At 37.8% G+C, this 19,237-nt stretch overlaps 1 long non-coding RNA gene across 1 annotated transcript in view; it reads right to left on the reverse strand.

Annotated features, from left to right (window-relative positions):
• Nucleotides 1-274: 274 nt before the first annotated feature.
• Nucleotides 275-19,237, reverse strand: part of LOC138149447 (uncharacterized) — a 66,673-nt gene continuing 47,710 nt past the window's right edge. Inside the window, exon 6 of the long non-coding RNA XR_011165330.1 lies at nt 275-1,353. This is a non-coding gene — a long non-coding RNA (uncharacterized lncRNA). The remainder of the gene's footprint in view (nt 1,354-19,237) is intronic.

The raw sequence follows: 19,237 nt of genomic DNA on the forward strand, positions 1-19,237 counted from the left end.
TCTCCCAAACCCCTTACTAGGTAGAAGGTAGCAAGGAAGAATTCATGGGGGCAGGAAGGATTGCCCCTTCTCCAACAAGACATAAGGGTGATACACACATACATACATATGTACATGTGTCTATGTATGTGTGTATGTATGTGTATATAAATATATATATATATACAGGTGTGTACACATACACATCCAGCCCCCTAACACACTTTTCTCCTCTATATACCCACTCAGATTGTGTTACCTTTTAATGATTGGTTTGCCATCCCAGGCTGACCAAGGCAGGAGGCAACATGGGACAACAGAAAGAATATAACATTGGGAGGATATGTGGTTTCTAGACATATCTTTACCATAATCAGACTGGCCCTGGACTTCCCCTCTCTGGGCCTCAGTTTCCTTATCTATAAAATGAGGACAGTACTTATCCTGACTTGCCTCCTTCAAATGACTGTTATAAGGATTTTCATCTCTACACCCCCAGTTGTCTAGCACAGACCACTGTACCTAATAAGTATTTGATACATTTTTCTCAAATTGAAATGAATCATTTATGGGAAATGATAAATAATCAAACACAGCTGACATTTATATAGTGCTTTCTGTTTACATAGTGATTTTTCCCATCCATTTCACCTGATCCATACAAAAGCCCTGTGAGGCCAGCAGGGTTTATTATTCTTTTTTTTTTTTTTTTTTTTGCTCACAGGTATTCTAAGTTTCTGTGATATTTTAAGACCTTAGGATTTTGTGAAGGAGCTGGCATCTGACCATAAGAAAAATCTAAGACTACTACATTCTCCACCAGCATGAGAAGTTATATTAAGTTTTCTGCCAAAGCAGATGTGGCAAAGCCAGATGTTGTGCCAGCCCCAAGTGTTGTAGCAACAGGGGGAATGTGATGACAAGGCGTTTCCAGCCAAGCATGAAATTAATAAATTAACTTAATGAGAATGAATATTCATTGGGAGTGAGATTCCCAAACTTCTAAGCATTCTGGTTCTCTTTTTAATAATGACAGCATTCCTTTCTATCATTTTCACAAGGAGAGAAATCACTTAGCAACCTTAATTATTTTAAACTTAATCATTTCCATGGCCTCTAGAAGGAACCAGGCCCCACTAGGTAAGGTGCCTAGGAGGTTAAGAGCTCCAGAATCAGGTTCAATAATAAATGTAGTGTCTGACCAAATGCCTCTCATATTTTCCGTCTGCCCACTTTTTTTGTAGTGAGACTCTTCTGATAACACGAGTGACTACAGTTGACTGCAATTCCTTGGATGGTTACAGCTTCAAAGTTCAAAGGCTTTCTGGTTTTGAATTCCAGACAGTTAAATCACCTTGTTGCTCCTGGACACACCTATAGATAGAAAGTAGAAAAAAATTAATTTAGCCTTTAAATAAAATGAAAATAGAAAATTGGGTTATCAGAGTATTTAAGGTAAATTTAAGTGTCTGTCATCAGGGTCACAAGGGTGTGAACAGTTTGAATTGATAGTGATCCACAGGTCACAGTTAGCACAAGCAGAAAGTGCAGAACAATTCATAAAATGCCATTCTTCCAATGGGAGGGCTAACCTAACCAGCTATAGGACCCCAGAGCATCTTTCCCCTTCTAGACTTTTTTCCTTTAAAGTTATGTTCTATTTTTCTAACAGAGTAAAAGGTCTATACTCAAATCCTAACTCTTCCATTTACTAGCTATGTGATAATGGGTAAGTCACATCATGGCTCTGAGTCTCAGTTTCCTCATCTGTCCAATGGATTCTTGCACATCCTCACTCACCTGTGCTGTGGTGACAAACATGCAGAATAAGCTATTTATTCTTTGGTGTATCTTCCTAATTAGATCATAGGTTCCACAAGGTCAGGAACCCAGTTTTAATCATCTCCCTATCCTCTGAGTATAGAATAATTAATCATTTCACTGTGATAAATGAGGAAATACAAAGAAAAGGCAAAACTAGTCCCTATCATGGAGAAACTTACATTCTGAGAGAAACTGTGTATATAAATGCTCTGATCAGCCAGGCATGTTTGCTGAATTTCACCAGAATTGTTGTTGGGTCATTTTTCAGTCAGGTCTGACTCTTCAAAAAAAAAAAAAAGATCCCATTTGGGGTTTTCTTGATAAGGATACTGGAGTGGTCTGCCATTTCCTTCTCCAGCTCATTTCATAGATGAGGATCTAATGCAAACAGCGTTAAGTGGTTTGCCCAGAGTCACACATCCGAGGCCAGATTTGAATTCAGGGAGATGAGTCCTCCTGACTCCAGGCTGGGCACTCTATCTATTGTGAACAAATAGCTCCTTTTCCCAAGGAGCAGAAATCAGTTTGAATTAGGTACAGTATATAATTGTTTTCCACTCTTTCAGGAGGTAGTTGGGAGGGACAAGATGTTAATTATCTTCCTAGGGCAGAGGACAGTGAAATAGATTAAGTTACTAATTGTTAATGGCTGCTCTGGAGGTGTACTCGTGAAACCCTCCCTGTCTCATGTCTCTGGTACTCCAGTCCACCCTTCACTCAGTTAACAAAATGATCTTCCTATAGCATAGGTCTAATCATACCATCCCTCTCTCCCCCCATTCAATAAACTCCAGTGGTTCCCTATCACCCCCAGAGTCAAATATAAAATCCTTTATTTGGCTTTTCTAGCCTTTCATACTAACCTAGTTCCTTCCTATCTTTCCAGTCTTCTCATATTTGACCCTCCACCATGAACTCTATAATCCAGTGACACCAACTAGGGACACTCTAATCTCCTTACTGGGTTCATTTTCTTAACCCTGCTTGCCTCAGTTTCCTCATTTGTAAAATGAGCTACCAAGAAAACCCCAAAAGGGATAATGAAGAGTCAGACACAACTGAAAAAGGACTGAACATCATATCCCTATCCCCAGCTTATGATCCTAGAGACTTTGGGAGATTTCCCATTGGATAAGATCTGAGACTCTCTCATTTGGTTGAGCTGAGTTCTCTCTCTCCTAATGGGAGAAGTCATTTTCATATGAATACTTTCTCTGATCTCTGTTTACTATCATTTTGGATGGGTTATAATAATAGAATTAATGGATTTATACACCATTTGCTATGAGTGTTCATTTTGGTACTGGCATTTGATAGGGAGTCAAGTCTTGGATATGTAACTTGAGGCACCCCTTTTCCATTAAGGGATATGATCAGGAGCACAGTTTGAGCCTAAAAATTACTTCCACTAGACTAACAATATTTAAAGGAGTGGATAGATACAGTTCTATGCCCATACCTCCTTTCTCTGAGGAGCACAAAGTGGCCAGCTTCTGGCTCTAATCTCTCGTTTCCCCTCCCGGCAGAAATCAAAGTTTTCCTTGGAGAAGGGTCAGGAGACTAGACTCTAGAAATCCATGCTTCCTTATGAGCTATATCTAGACAGATCCATGTGAAAACACATAGCCTACATGGGCAAAATATAGCACACCACCCCTACACACACACACACACACACACTACATTTGTAATGTACAGTGCTTAAGCCCAGTGCCTCGTACACAGTAGGGGCTTCATAAATGCCTTTTGATTTAACAAATTGAAACTGAGGTCTCCAGACTCCTTATCATAGCATCATATATCTACAAGGAGATCAGAAGACCTCAGTTTGGATTTGTTTTCTGTTTAGTCATCTTCAGTCATGTCTGACTCTCCATGACTCCATTTGGGGTTTTCTTGGCAAAGATACTGGAGTGGTTTGCCATTTCCTTCTCCAACTCATTTTATGCATGAGGAACAGAGGCAAACAGGGTTTAAGTGACTTGCCCAGGATCACACAGTCTGAGGTCAGATTTAAACTCAGAAGCTGAATCTTCTTGATTCAGGGTCCTGTACCACCTTGCTGCCCCTCAATGTGGATAGATTGGTCAAAAACAAAGAGGGCCTAGGAGCTTAGATGTTAGCTTAAAAGAGGAGCATAGCTTTCCTAATATTTTATTGCTTCGTTTTATTGAAACAAGGTGCTTGCAATTATGTGTGTGGGCTTTTCAAACTAAACAGAAAATCTTCCCCACAGCATCCATGAGTTGGCCACAATTTTGTTTGAAATTAGGAAGAAAGAATTACTGGGTCACCTAAGCAAAGGGCAAGAAGTGCATTGTTAAATAATAGAATTTAGAGCTAGAAGGGTCTTTAAAGGAGATTTAATCCAATTCCTTCATTTTTCTCAGGAGGGAATGAAGAGACTTGCCCAAAGGCACACAAGTCCTTCAGAGTGGAACAGAGATTCGAATTCAAATCCTCTCACTCCCATGCTGTGTTTTTTCTACTATGCTACACTGCCTCTCAATACTCTCCATTTTTTCAACTGTAAACTATCATAATAACTAGCATTTACATAGCACTTTAAGGTTTGCAAACCACTTTACAAATATTATTTCACTTGATTCTCACAAAATCCTTGGGAAGTTGGTCCTATTATTTTCACATTTTACAGATGAGGAAAACAAGGCACAGAGACATTAAATGAGTTGACCTGGGTCACACACATATGCTAGTAAGTATCCGAGGCAAGATTTGAACTCAGGTCTTCCTGACTCTTAGTCCAATTTTATATTTATTATACCCCCAGCTAGAGCAAGGTATGTAGGAATTAAGGATAGACAGGGAAGGATTTAGAGAGGGAAGCAATGTTAGAAACCATGTGATCCAATCCGTTAGTTTAACACAGATGAGAAAACTAGTGGTCCTGCAACTTCTTCATAGTAATGGTTATATCAACAAATATGGTGGTATTTTGGAGTTAGGTGGGACCTAAAATATCTAGTCTAATACCCTCATTTTATAGATGAGCCAGAGAAATGGAGTAACTCACCCAGGTAACCCAGCTAGAGAGTGACAGACCCAAAATGAAAAGCCAGGGTTCTATTTCCATCAAACCAGCTGCTTCCTGTGTTCATCAAACAATAAATTAATATTTACTAAGCACCTTCTATGAACCAGTTACCATGCCTTGTATGCTGTGATCAAATTAGTCCAGTGAGACTATAGAAACATTATTTGAGAGGAATAAATGTCAGTTGAGAAACATGTATTAATTAAGCAACTACTGTGTTCCAGGCACTTTGCTAAGCTCTGGGGATACAAAAAGGCAAAAAACAGTTCCTTCTCTAAAGATAAAGAAGCAGACCATTCTAGGAATGGGGCACAGCCAATGCAAATGCCCAGAGTCTGTAGATGGTGTGTCTTCTTCCATGGAACAGCAAGGAAAAAAGAGTGAAATAATTTGATTGTAAGAAGTAGAATATTTTGAAATCTTGTGGATTCTTTTAAAGACAACACTTATATGTTCTCTCCTATCACCAAAGTAATTTGAACTTGATAACGAGTTCATGTCTCAAGTGGGCAAAGATCTGGATAGGTGGGGAAAGGAGGGGATTGGGGAGAGAGAAAGAGAAAGCAGCCTGTGGAGAAACAGAACAATTTGAAGCATCCCTGCCAATTCCATCTAGCACAAAACAGCATTTCCTAAGGTAATATCTCTCAGTCTCCCAGACTGTTCCAGGCCTTAAGTGGGACAAAAGGCCATGCACTTTTTTGTCATGTTAATGAATCATCTTAATGGAGTGTTTTAACAGAAACATTCATCAACTTTTGTGCCACTAGGATTTTTTTTTTGTTATACTTAAATGGTTAAGTAGGTAATAAATGCCTATCAGACCCACCACAATAGTCTAGTAATCCCTCCAAACCATAAATCATGGGTGGATTATTACTGTCTCAATAAATTAACACTTCTAGGAATCTGTCATTAGGTCGAGTTTAACCTTCTGCTAAGGAGGTCTGAATGTAACAAAGAAGAAAATATGTGTTTACTTTTAAAAGTGTTCATCTGTTGACCTGGGGGCTGGTCCTGGCTGGTGTGAGAGTCATTTGGTCTATTCATCACACAGTTACTTCTCCATTAGAGGAGGTCAATGCCATCTCCTTAATTTGGTTTGGGGGAGGGGGTCAGAGAAATGTTAGATTTTCTTGCTTTTTTAGCTCTTTCTCGACCCTTTATATTTCCAGGGCACACTAGCAGGAATCCTTCCTCTCTGCCTACACATTTGAAGGCCAGACAGAAGCCCCACCTCTTCCATGAAGGCTATCAGACTTCTAGTACAAAGATCTGGACTCAAATCCAAGGTCTGCCTCTAATGCCATGCATGACCTTGGACAAGTCATCTACCTTCTGTGGGCCTCAGTTTCCTCATTTAGCACTTTGTTATAAGCTCTTTCATTCTCTAATGTTTTCCTTTGTGTAAATCTTGTCTCTTCAACTCTTTAAGACCAGAGGCATTTTGTAAATGAAAGGCCCTAAGGATTCATTAGGGATGGGTTCTACAAGTCCTCCCCGTCCCCACCCCCAGTAATAGGAGAATTGTTCACTAATTAAAGTAGAATTATTCAATAATTAAAATGAGCACGAAAAAGTGGGTAAGGAGGGTTAGAGGAGGGTAAGAACCTTTTCCTCCACTACCCTCCATCACCTAAAAGCAAGTAGCTATACCTCCTTCCTGTATTCTTTCTGAATTGGATTAAATGCAATCTGAGAGAAAATAAATTGGATTCAGAGTCGAGAAACCTGGATTCAGAGTACACTTATTAACCGTGTGATTTCATGTGTTGATTTTTCTGAGCTTCAGCTAAATTCAGTCCAGTGTCTTCACAGGCAGTGAGGCAATCTAGTGGATAGAGTGTGCCCCTCCAGTCAAGAAGACCCAAGTTCAAATTCAGCCTCAGATGTACTTACCAGTGACCCTGGGTAAGTCAGTTATCCTCTGTCTGCCTCAATTTCCTCTGTTGTAGCACCTACCTCCTAGGGTGGTTGTAAGAATCAAATGAGATAATATTAGCACAGTGCTTGGCACATAGTAGGTGCTATATAAATGTTTATTCCCTTCCATACTTCAGTTCCCTATCTGTAAAATGGAGATAATATTTCCTACCTCACACAAAGGAAAGCACTTTGAGAATCTTGAAGTAAATCTCACTTTATATAAATTGTACAACTAAATGAGAGTCATTATTATTTCTTTTTTCATTCCCTTTCCCTCCTCCCCTTGTTCCTAGGATATAGCGATGGAAAAGGAAGACAAGTCTAGATGGAGAAACATGAGCTGGACTGGAAAATATGGGCCTAGCCTGGATTGGGAAGAATGGGCTACTACACACTATAACACTATATGAAGTTTATGGCTTCACAAAGTAATCCTGCCATCCCAATTCAGGCACTGACAACCTAGGTTGGCACAGACCACAGACAGCAGTGCCACTGTACTCTGATCTGATCACACCAAGCATGGAGAACACTGTTCGGGGAAAGCACAGGAGAGACACTGAGAAACCAGAGTTCAAAGACTAGGGCCTCCATGATGGTGAGGGCACTGTGGACTAGACCATGTGAGGAAATGGAAGAAGAATTCAAGGAAATAGGTATGTTAAAGCTGGCTCTGTTCCTCATTGGGAAATATAAGATCCAATTAGCCATGGAACTCACTACTCTGGGCCCCTCTGATTGGAGGGTGGAGCCAGCCATGAGAGGAGGAGGCCAGGCTCACCTTCCTTTCTGTGTGTTGTCTTCCTCTGTTAGATTGTAAACCCCTTTGAGGGCAGGGATTTTTTTTTTCATGTTTATATCCCCAGTGTTTAGCACAGTGCTGGCACATAGTAGGGTACTTACTAAATGTTTGTTGACAGACTGAGAAGAGAGAACTTGAAAAAAGAGAACAGAGATGTGGCAATAACTCAAATTTATAGAATACTTTCCTTATAACAATTCTGTGAGAGAAATAGCATTATCTCCATTTTGCAGATGGGGAAGCAGGATGTGAGAAGCTAAGACATCTGCTTATGGTCACATTGCATCAGAGTGATGGTTCAAGTCCAGTCTTCACATCTCCAAGTGTAGCACCGCATCCTTTACTCCATGCTGTTTCTATGGAGTTATGACAGTTGAAATCTTCCCTTACAGAAGTCATATTTTATCCAACTTTTGTTTTCCACCGAACCTCTATAGGAACTCTCGTCTCCAATCAAACCAGCTTCCCAGACTTTCCATGCAAATCCCCTTTTGTTGCTATTCAATTGTTTTTGGTTGTGTCTGACTTTTCATGACCCCATTTGGGATTTTGCTGGCAGAGACTGGAGTGATTTGCCATTTCCTCTTCAGCTCATTTTACAGATGAGGAAACTGAGGCAAACAGGGTTAAGTGACTTGCCGAAGGCTATACAGCTAATCAGGCAAGATTTGAACCCAGAAAGAGGATCTTCCTGACTCCAGGATCAGCACTGTATCCACTTCATCACCTAGCTGCTCCTACAAATCCATCTTTTTCTGCCCTGCCCCTCCTCCCACTCATTTAAATCCTAGACTTTGGTCAAGAGCCCAGGGATCGATACCTCCTTCTAGTTCTTAAGCACTTGCTCTCTCTACTCTCAATTAGCACTGAGTAAACACCAGAATCACCTAATTATTCATGTTTTTACATGCAGATATTGGTCTCCCAGTGAGATTGGAAACCTCTTGAGGGCAAGGAGTTTGCTGTAGTCCCTAGAGTGGAGGATAAACTATTATCATTGTCTCAATGATAATATTCACACTAAGGGTGTGAATTCCTGATGCCTTTAATCCCCCCAGGGATGTACTTCAGTCCCCAAGGGAGGCATAGCACTCTAAGCAGTGGAATGTGTAAAGTAGGGATTTTTGATTTGAGAACCTTTCCTGGTCCTTCTTTGTTCCAATCTGCCCCCATCCCCGGTTTGTCTTCTAGGGAACAAAATATGGGTAATCCACACTATTCAGTCCTTTACAGATGCACATACCCCCCCCCCATACTTGTTCACATTTTCAAGGGGTCCTGTGTCCCACTTGGCTTAAGAAAATCAAAGGGCATAGGTTCAAATCCCAGTTCTGCCTATAGCTACAACTAGGAAATTGGATTAGAAAGGAAATCTCTAAGGTCCCTTTCAGTTCTAAATCTTATTCACGACTTTGGGAGAGAGTATTGCCTACACTAGGACACCTTGTCTTAATACAGATAAAGCTGCTCAATCAAACTAGTAATTTATTTGCAAAATTTTCTGCCAATCAAAGAATTCAAACCAATGTAATTCAATTCAACAAATATCCAAGTCATTATGCACTAATTGATTGAATATTCCTTCCAAATATGCAGAGTGTAATCAATCCAACCATGCTTGTCCATCCTTTAGGACTTGCTCCCATCATTGGCTGTGGCCACCCACATTGGAGGTGGCCCACTGGTTACCTCTTACTTTGCAGGGTGACCAGCTTATTTTTATGTATATATACATACATACGTATGTGTTTGTACATTATATGTTGAATATAAGCTTTAATAGCTTAAAACTGCACTAATACTTTGGGAACACCCTGAGTATATATGTATATGTGGAGAGAAAGGAGGGGGGAGAGGGAGAGACAGAGAGGGAGGGGGAGGAGGGAAGGAGAGACAGACAGAGAAGAGAGAGAAAAGGAGGAAGAGGAGGAGAGAGACAGAGAGAGAGAGAGAGAGACAGAGACAGAGAGACAGAGACAGAGACAGAGACACAGAGAGAGAGAGAGAGAGGAGAGAGCATTTATATAGTTTGCAAAGTACTTTAAAAAAATTATTTCATATCCTCTCAACCATGGGAGGTAGGTGCTATTATTAACGCCATTTATAGATGGAGAATCTGAGGCAAAGAGTCGTTAAATGACTTATCCATGGGTCACACAGCTAGTAAGTAAGTAAGTAAGGATTGACTTTGAACTTGGGTCTTCCAAAAGTCCAGCACTTTATCCACTGTAGCACCTAACTACTGTATATATCTATATCTATCTGTATATATACATACATACACACATATATTTGGCTTGTGCAATATCTATATCAATCTAGAGAGAATATGCAAATCTATATATACTATATACAACTATATATAGTTTCTATATACATTACAGATAGAGCTATATATCCATATAGGTGTGTATGTGGAGAGAAACAGACAGACAGACAGACAGAAATGAGCTCAACATTCTTCCAGTCTAACTAGACAATAAATACTCTTCATTTACCTGGTATCTCATCTGTGACTAGTCAAGCCAAACTTCCCAGGGACTCTAAAATGTTACTGGCAGATATTATCTGCAAACAGGGTCAACTAGAAGACCTCATCATCAAACACAGCAAGTACTCCTTCAAATTGGACTCTGCTCAATATACTGCAAGACAGTGGCAAACACTTAGGCCATCTCCCTTGCTTATATCTTTCTTATGTTTATAAGAAAGTCATGAAACAAGGTCATCTCCTTTATCTTTCAAGAAAAAATATCTTTGAGGGTCGGCTAGGTGGCGCAGTGAATAGAGCACTGGCCCTGGAGTCAGGAGGACCTGAGTTAGGATCCGGCCTCAGACACTTAACACAAAAACTAGCCATGTGACCTTGGGCAAGTCACTTAACCCTGACTGCCCTCCAAAAAATCAAAAAAAGAAAAAGAAAAAATATCTTTGACAAGCTAGAGAGTGTCCAGAGGAGGGCAACCAGAATGAAGAAGAGCCATGAATTTATGATATATGACAGTCAACTAAAGTAGGCATGTTTAGCCTAGAGAAAAGGTCCTGGGTGACATGATAGTTGTCTTCAATTATTTGAAGGGCTGTCAGGGGAACAAGGATTAGACTTGTATGCTGGTCCCCCAGAAGGCAGAACCAAAAGCAATAGGCAGAAATCATAAAGAAACCAATTTAGGCTCAATGTCAGGAAAAACTTCCACATAATTAGACATCCAAAAGTGAAATGACTTGCCTGGAAAGGTAGTGGATTCACCTTCTTTGGAAGGCTTCAAGCAAAGGCAGACAACTACTTTCAGGTATGTTATAATTAGGATTCTTTGTGTAAGGGTTAGATTACATGGCTGCTGAGGCTCCTTCTAACTCTCAAATTCTGTGCACCTATGAAATATTGAATAATTTTAATTTATGACTGGAAGGAAGCTACCTGTTAAAAGAGAGTCTTTAAGGAAGGCATTGAGCTTTACCAAATAAAGATGTTCTTTTGTAATCAGCAAACAAAAAATATGATGGGTTCTTTTCTCCTTGTATCTTTTATTATCAATTATTATCAATATATCAATTATGTGATAGTAAAAATGTAGCCCAATGTAGAATGATTTGAAAATCATTTGAAAGCTTTCTGTTCTCTATTAACACTGTTATCAAGAAAATCCTTGATGAATAAATAGACTACTCTATTTAAGATTTTATACAGATGGGAAAGTAGTCATATGTCAGTAATCGCTGATATCTCCTGTCATTTTTTAAAAAAGGATTAATAATGTCTGGGGTCTTTTTCCATGCCTTTAACATCTTCCCCTCCTTCAGATATTTTATAAATCAGTTTCTCAACATCTTCTCTATTATCTCCACCCATCTCCTTTATGTAAAATCAATTTAATTCAACTGCTTTTTCTGTCTCTGTTCTTTTTATTGCCATTTTGCTTGTCTATAAAAACACTTGGAACTATGATGTGACAGTTTAAGTATCTTTGCTTTAATATCCTTGATGGTGAAAACAGTTTACTTTCTAAAATCTTTGCAGATCTGTTCCATTTTCCTTCTGTTTGTTATCACCTTCCATTTTTATCCTTAATTGCCTTCATGATGACTTTGAGGAATCACTAAGCTCTTTTGAAAATCATTTTATTCTCCACTATTTTCTGTTTATGAAGTACTACAGATTATCTGTCATAATTTTAAAAAATTATTTTTACTGATGTTTCCTGTTTCCTTTATCACTATAGTATTTCATGTATCCTCATCCATTCCCCTACCCAACAGTCATCCCATATGATAAATATAATAAGGTTTTTAAAATAAATTTGTATTTTAAACCGATATTGTTTTTGGCTATCATCTCTCTTCACTTATCAAGTAAGTCTAATGTTTGCTTGAATTTGTACTTTCTAGATTCTTTTGCTCTCCTTGTCATTATGGCAATTGATTTGTATTAGCCAAACTTTTTATGAAATTATTTTAGTCTGTGTCTGTCTTCTTCCATCAAACTTTTACTATGTACCAAAAGCATTGTTATGCTCTGAGAATTCAAAAACAAAAAGAGAAGCAAACCTTGTTCTCAACGAATTTACATCTTTTTTTTTTTTGGAGGGGGAAGGCTGGACAATTGGGGTTAAGTGACTTGCCCAAGGTCACATGGCTAGTAAAGAGACTTGAGTCAAGGATACCAATTAGGAGGCCATTGCAGTATATGGGAGAAGTGCAAAAGAGCCTGAGTTAAATTGATGTTTGTGTGACTTAATAGAAGGAGTTGGATATGAGGTATAATTGAGGTAAAAATGGTAAGATCTGGCAATGGATTGGATATATGGGATGAGGGAGAAAGACTAAAGACAATGTTGAAGTTAAGTACATGAAAGGTTGACTATGCCTTTGACAGAAATAGAGAAGTTTGATAGAGTTAAGGATTTTGGAGGAAAGATGAAGACTGTTTGAGATGCTTGCTGGTGGGTATGCCTGCCTTGAGTGTCTTCCCCCTCCCATATATACTCCATGCAGCCATCAAAATGGTTTTCCTAAAGCACATGTCTAACCATTTCGTTCCCCTACTAAATAAACTTCAGTTGGTCCCTATAACCTCCAAGATCAAATACAAAATACACTGCTCGATGTTCAAAGTCCTTCATAATCTAGCCTCCAGCCCCTATCTCTCCAGGCTTCTTACCACTTTCTCCCTTCCATGAACTCTTCAAGCCAGTGACAATGGCCACCTGGCTACTCCACCAACAAGATGCTCCATCTCTCAGCTACTAGCATTTGTTCTAGCTGTCCTCCATGCCTGGAATGCTCTTCCTCCTAACTTACTGATTACTGATTTTCCTGGCTTCTTCTAAGTCCCAACTAAAATCCCATCTTTTGCTGGGAGTCTTCTCCAACTCCTCAATTCTAGTGCCTTCCCTCTGTTAATTATTTCCTATTTATCCTGTATATAAGTCGCTTTGGATATATGTGTATATTTGTTGTTTCTCCCATTAGACAGTAAGCTTCTTGTGGGCAGTGCCTAGAACATAAAAAATATTTATTGATTGGTTAATTAATTGATGTCTTTTAAACATCCAATTTGAAATTTCCACTAAACAACTACCAACATAAGACTGAAACTCAGGAGAAAGACTAGTGTTCTACATATAGATTTTTCTTCCCTCAATATCCTATTTTTTCATCATCAATAACTTTAATAAATAGGTCACAATGGATTTTTTTTAACTGTCAGGTCTTTTTTCCATTTTTATGCTTTCTTCTTGTTTGAATTTTTATCTTCATTCTAAAAAGTTAGTGGTCTGATTATACAGAAGCAGAAGGGAACAGTATAGAATTAAGGATTATTTTGCATTTTCTTTTCTTTCCTAGATTGTCATGGCCAAATTGCTCACTAAGAAGTGACCAACCTCCCAGTGTTTGATCTCTCCATACTTAGGATGGTCTTCAGAACTCAGTCTGTTACCAGAATCACTCTTAAAGCTTTTCAACATGGTAGAGCTTGCTAGAGATTATACTCCAAGGGCAAAGCCTTCAAGAACCCAGGATCATCTCCACGTCACAATATGGCATAGTAGTAGGACTTGTGAAAAATACAATTCAGAATTCATTAAATATTTAAGATGTGGATAAAATTTAACAATATACAATATATATTGTTGTTGGAGTTGTAACTGATCCAACCATTCTGGAGAGCAATTTGGAACAATGCCCAAAGGGCTATAAAACCACACATACCCTTTCATTCAGCAAAACTACTACTATATCTGTATTCCAAAGAGATCATAAAAAATGGAAAAGAACCCACGCATACAGTTCCTTTTGTGGTGGCAAAGAATTGGAAATTGAGGGGATGCCCATCAATTGGGGAATGGTTGAACAAGTTGTAGGGTATGAACGTAATGGAGTACTATTGTTCTAGAAGAAATGATGAGCAGGCAGATTTCAGAAAAACCTGGAAAGATTTACATGAACTGATGCTGAACGAAGTGAGCAAAACCAGAACATTGTACATAGTAATAACAACATTGTGCAACGATCAACTTTGATAGACTTCATTCTTCTCAGCAATACAGTGATCTAAGATAATTCCAAAACTCTCATGATGGAAAATGCTATCCACATCCAGAGAAAGAACTATAGAGTCTGAATGTAGATTGAAACATACTATTTTCTTTTTTTTCTTTCTTATGGTTTTTCCCTTTTGTTCTGATTCTTCTTTCACCACATGACTAATGTGGAAATATGTTTAATATGATTGTACATGTATAGCCTATATCAGATTGCTTACCATCTTGGGGAGGGGAGATGAGAAGAAGGGAAGAGGGGAGAGAGAGAAAAAAAAAACACTGGAACTCAAAATATTATAAGAGTGAATACTGAAAACTGCCTTTACGTGTAATTGGAAAAAATAAAATACTATTAAGTGAGGAAAAGTCATATTCTCCATCTTTCTTAAGTCCAGATAATCAACAAAATATTCATACCCTCATCTATAGCATTTGCCAGTATTAGAAGTATAAAGGCTCATGCTGAAAATTTAACAGTTAGCTCTCCTGGGTCCGTGGAAGTTGGCTCCAGCATGTCCCAGGGCTGGTGAATAGATTTTTAGTGCTAAGTCATATTTTTTTTAAATTCCATAAGCTTTTCTGTTTCATTGAGATCTACTCACTTTCATAAGGTTAATGTTATAGGATTTAGTCTGAGGCATTTATGAGCCAAAAAAAATCCAAGCAAAAGTTACTAAACCAACAGGCTAAACTGAAGAAATAAAAAAGGTTCCTTCATAGATCCCATGGAGGAAGACAGAACTTTAGTTAGGTAGAGAAACAAAAACTTAGAATCACAGAAGGAACTTTTGGAGATCATCTAAGGAAGTCCACTCCCTTTTATTTCATAGCTGGAGAAACTGAGACCCAAAAAGAAGTGATATGTCCAAGATTATTTGACAATTTTGTGGCAGATCTGTAACTGGAATCTATATCTGCTAACTCAGCTCAGTACTTTCTCTATACCATTAATTTTTATTGAATTATAGCAATAGGGAAAGAATTAGGACAAGGAAAGAGTTCTGGATGTGGAAGAAGAGGACCTGAATTTGAACTCTGACTTTACTATTTATTACCTGTGTGACCTTGGATAAAGCGACTTGACCTCTCTTTGCCTCAATTTCTTCATCTGTAAAAATAAGGAAATTGATTTCTTATAAGGTCCATTCTGTTTTTTTGTTGTTGTTGTTTTTGCTTTTTGGAGGGCAATTGGGGTTAAGTGACTTTCCCAAGGTCACATATCTAATATGTGTCAAGTCTGAGGCTAGATTTGAACTCAGTTCCTCCTGACTCCAGGGCCGGTGCTCTATTCACTGTACCACCTAGCCGCCCCTCCATTCCAGTTTTAATAATTTTTCAAGGTTATATAATATTATAAAAGTTCTTTGAAAATTGTAAAACATTTTAAAATTATATGTTGTTATTGCAACACCAAATGCCCTAATTTTACAACAGCTAGAGTATCTCTAGCTATCCCAAAGTTTGTTATGAGGTTCCCCCCAAAATCCTGAAACACTCTTTGATTCTCCTTAGTTTGAAAATCAAATAGATGCTATGCAACAGTTTTTGGAGGGGATAGAAGGGAAAGAGGAAGGTCCTAAAATTAAACAAGCAATAGTAGTGTATAACAGCTCCAGGAAGGTTGGCAGTCACTATTTTACAGGTCAAATTCCAGGACAATTAACTGTTAGGGGATTTCACAAGTCTCCTTTTGAAATGAAATCTCCTTGTGTGCAATATTACTTTGGAGTTTTTGGCCAGAGTTTAGAAATCTTTTTTATCATATAGAGACTTGGGTGGTAGAGGAATTTGACACATAGGGTCCTACTTAAGCCTATACTGGTTACTTAAGGAAAATCCTCCACTCACCTAAACTAGAGAGGTGTTTGATGATCTAACTGACAAAGGAGTACTTTACCACTGGAATGTGGCCATTTCAGCATGTAGAAGCACAGACAGCTTCTGGAAATGTGGTCCAAGGACTTAATCCCCTAATTTTTCCCACACACCTTCTAGCTCTACTGGTTTAGAATTTTTGAACATTTACCCAGGTAATGAATTGCTTCATCTCTCTACTATTTGTAGCAAAGGATTTGCTAAATAAATAATCAAGTAAGAAGGGAAGGGGACTGAGGTAGGGATACCCTATGCTACGATAAATCCAAAATATGCAACCTGAATATAAAAGGTCATACCATTTCTTTAAAAATTAGAAGAGGATGAGATTGGATGGCTTTTACAACTATAGCTAAGAAGAGAATTATTAACCATCAAGTAGTAGAGGAAATCAGAAAAGATTAAAGAGACAATTTTGACTACATAAAATTAAAAGGCTTGTGCAGAAATTTTAAAAATGAAGATAAAATTAAAAGAGAAACAGTAGAGAAGGAAAAATATTTCTATCTATTAATGATAAAAGCCTCAATCCAAAACATACAGGGAACTGACACTAATAAATACCAAGAGTCATTCCACAATAGATAAAAGGATATAAAACATATAGTTTTCAAGAAAAGATCAGCAAGCTCTAAGTGACCATATGAAAATATGCTCAAGTAATTATTGCTGAGAGAAATGTAAATGAAAATAACTCCAAGGTTTCATTCTATTCCATTCAAATTGGCAAGTATGAAAAACGATGGGAACAGTCAATGTTGGGGAAGTCTAGATATGGGAAGATAGGCAGACTGATGAACAGTTGGTAGAGCTGTGAAGTGGTCTAACTGCTGGATTTCAATTTGGAAGCATCCAAAAAATAGGACTAAATGGTTCATATCCTAGTTTCCACAAAACCCTACTCTTGGGTTTGAATAAGAAAGTCAAAGACAGAAATAAAGGTTTAATCAATGCCAAAAGATTCATAACAGCACTTTTTACTGTAGAAAATATTTGCAAGCTAAAAGAAATAACTGTTGATTAAGGAATAGCTTTTAAAAATGGAATGCTATTGTTCAGTAAGAAATTATGATTATGGGAAGATTTGTATGAACTGGTAGAAGGCAAAACCAGCAGAACCAAGAGAATAATTTGCATAATAACTATAAAAATGTAAATGAAATTATCACTAGAATCAAGCTGAATTTATTAACGGAAAAACTAATGAATGCCCCAGAGAAGAGAAAATGAAACATACTGGAAGTGAGGTTAGGGAACTACCAGGACAGAACAACATCTGTAGCACTGATATGGTCTTTGTTTCAGGTGCTTTTGCTTGCTTATTTCAGTTTGTCACAAACAATAGTATATAACAGCTCCAAGAAGGTTGGCAGTCACTGTTCTGAAGGTCAAATTCCAGGACAATTAACTCTAAGGAACTTTCACAAGTCTCCTTTTGAAATAAAATCTTTTGGTACATTACTTTTTAGATTTTGACCAGATCTTAGGAATCTTTTTGGTGATATTGAGCCTTGAGTGGTAGAGGAATTTGACGTGTAGGAACCTATTTAAGTCTATACTGGTTACTTAAGGAAAATCCCCTACTCCGCTAAACTAGAGAAGTGTTTGATAATATAACTGACCAAGGAAGTACTGTACCATTGGACTCTGGGGCAAGATACTGAAAAATGACTGTTACATAAAAGCAAAAGGTATCAATAAAATATATTTTTAAAAGGGAGGAAGAGTTATTAGATAGTGGTTGAAAGAACACTGGACTAAAATACCTGAGTTTTAAAGTTTTTACATCTCATTTTAAAAATAGGGGTAATAATACTTGCACTGCTATGATCAAACACCATAGCAACTCACATTTTTAATGCTTTAAAATGTACAAAGAATTTTTCTAAATTTAATTTAACAAACATTTATTTGCCTTTTAACAGCTGTGTGAGATAGATAGTGCCAGTATTATCATTAACATTTTTCAGATGAACGAATGATGTCTGAGAGTCACATAACTAGTAAAGAATAGAAATGGCATCAAATGGAAGAATTCTGACTCCAAGTTCAATACTTTCCACTACATCATTAAAATGATTGTGGAAACACTTTGTGATCATAAAGTTCTACAAACACATAAAACATAATCATTAATAAAAAACAAAGTGTGGTTTCATTGGTGGTTCGGGGAATTCCCAGTAAGGAAGTTCCCTCTGAAGCAACTGTTCTTCAATTTATAACCTTCCAGAGTTGCCTGGGGCACCGAGAGATTGAGTGATTCATCCAATTCCTACAGTCAAACTGTGTTCCAAGACTGTCTTTTTATCCTCCAGGGGTGGGATGAATGGGATGAAGGGAATAAGCATTTATGTAGCACCTAATATGTGCCAGGGACTGTCCTAAGTGCTTTTTACAATTATTATTCCAGTTGATGAAATAATGAAATAAAATATCCAATGTGCCACAGTATTGCTCAGGTCTGGACCAATAATAAACTAGTTAAGAAAACAATCACTTCAATAAAGTAGCAGGCTACAAAATCAACAGCATTTCTATATAGTAATAACAAAACAAAAGAAGCAATGATAGAAAGGGAATTGTGTTGTTGTTCAGTTGTGGCATTCCTGTCTGACTCTTCATGACCTCATTTGGAGTTTTCTTAGCAAAGATACTGGTGTGGTTTGCCATTTTCTTCTCCAGCTCATTTTAAAGATGAGAAAACTGAGCAAACAGGGTTAAATGACTTGCCCAGGGTCATACAGCTGGTGTCTAAATTCAAATTTGAACTCAAGTCTTCCTGACCCCAGGCCTGAGCTCCCCTGCTGCCCATAGGAAGGGAAATATCATTGCAAATAACTACAAAATGAATAAAATATTTGAGGATCAACTTCCCAAAGCACCCAAAAGACTTGTATAAATTCAATTACAAAGTGCATCTTAAAGAAATAAAGAATAACTTAAATAGTTTGAGATATATTCAATGCCCAAGGCTAGGACATGCCAAGAGAATAAAAATATACAATATATCAAAGTTAATTTCCACTTTTAAAACTATGCCAGTCAAATTACCAAGGGAAGACTTTATAGAACTTGATAAAATAATAACATTCATTTGGAAAAAATAAAAAATGTAGACTATCAAGGGGAAATATTAAAAGAAGTAAAGATGAAGAAGAAATAACACTTCTTTGCTTTTTTTTTTTTTGCTTTTTGGAGGGCAACTGGGGTTAAGTGACTTGCCCAAGGTCA

Source organism: Petaurus breviceps, unplaced genomic scaffold, assembly GCF_028583685.1.
Source record: "Petaurus breviceps papuanus isolate PSGF00001 unplaced genomic scaffold, PetGlider_PUasm1.0 90847, whole genome shotgun sequence".
Taxonomy (NCBI): domain Eukaryota; kingdom Metazoa; phylum Chordata; class Mammalia; order Diprotodontia; family Petauridae; genus Petaurus; species Petaurus breviceps.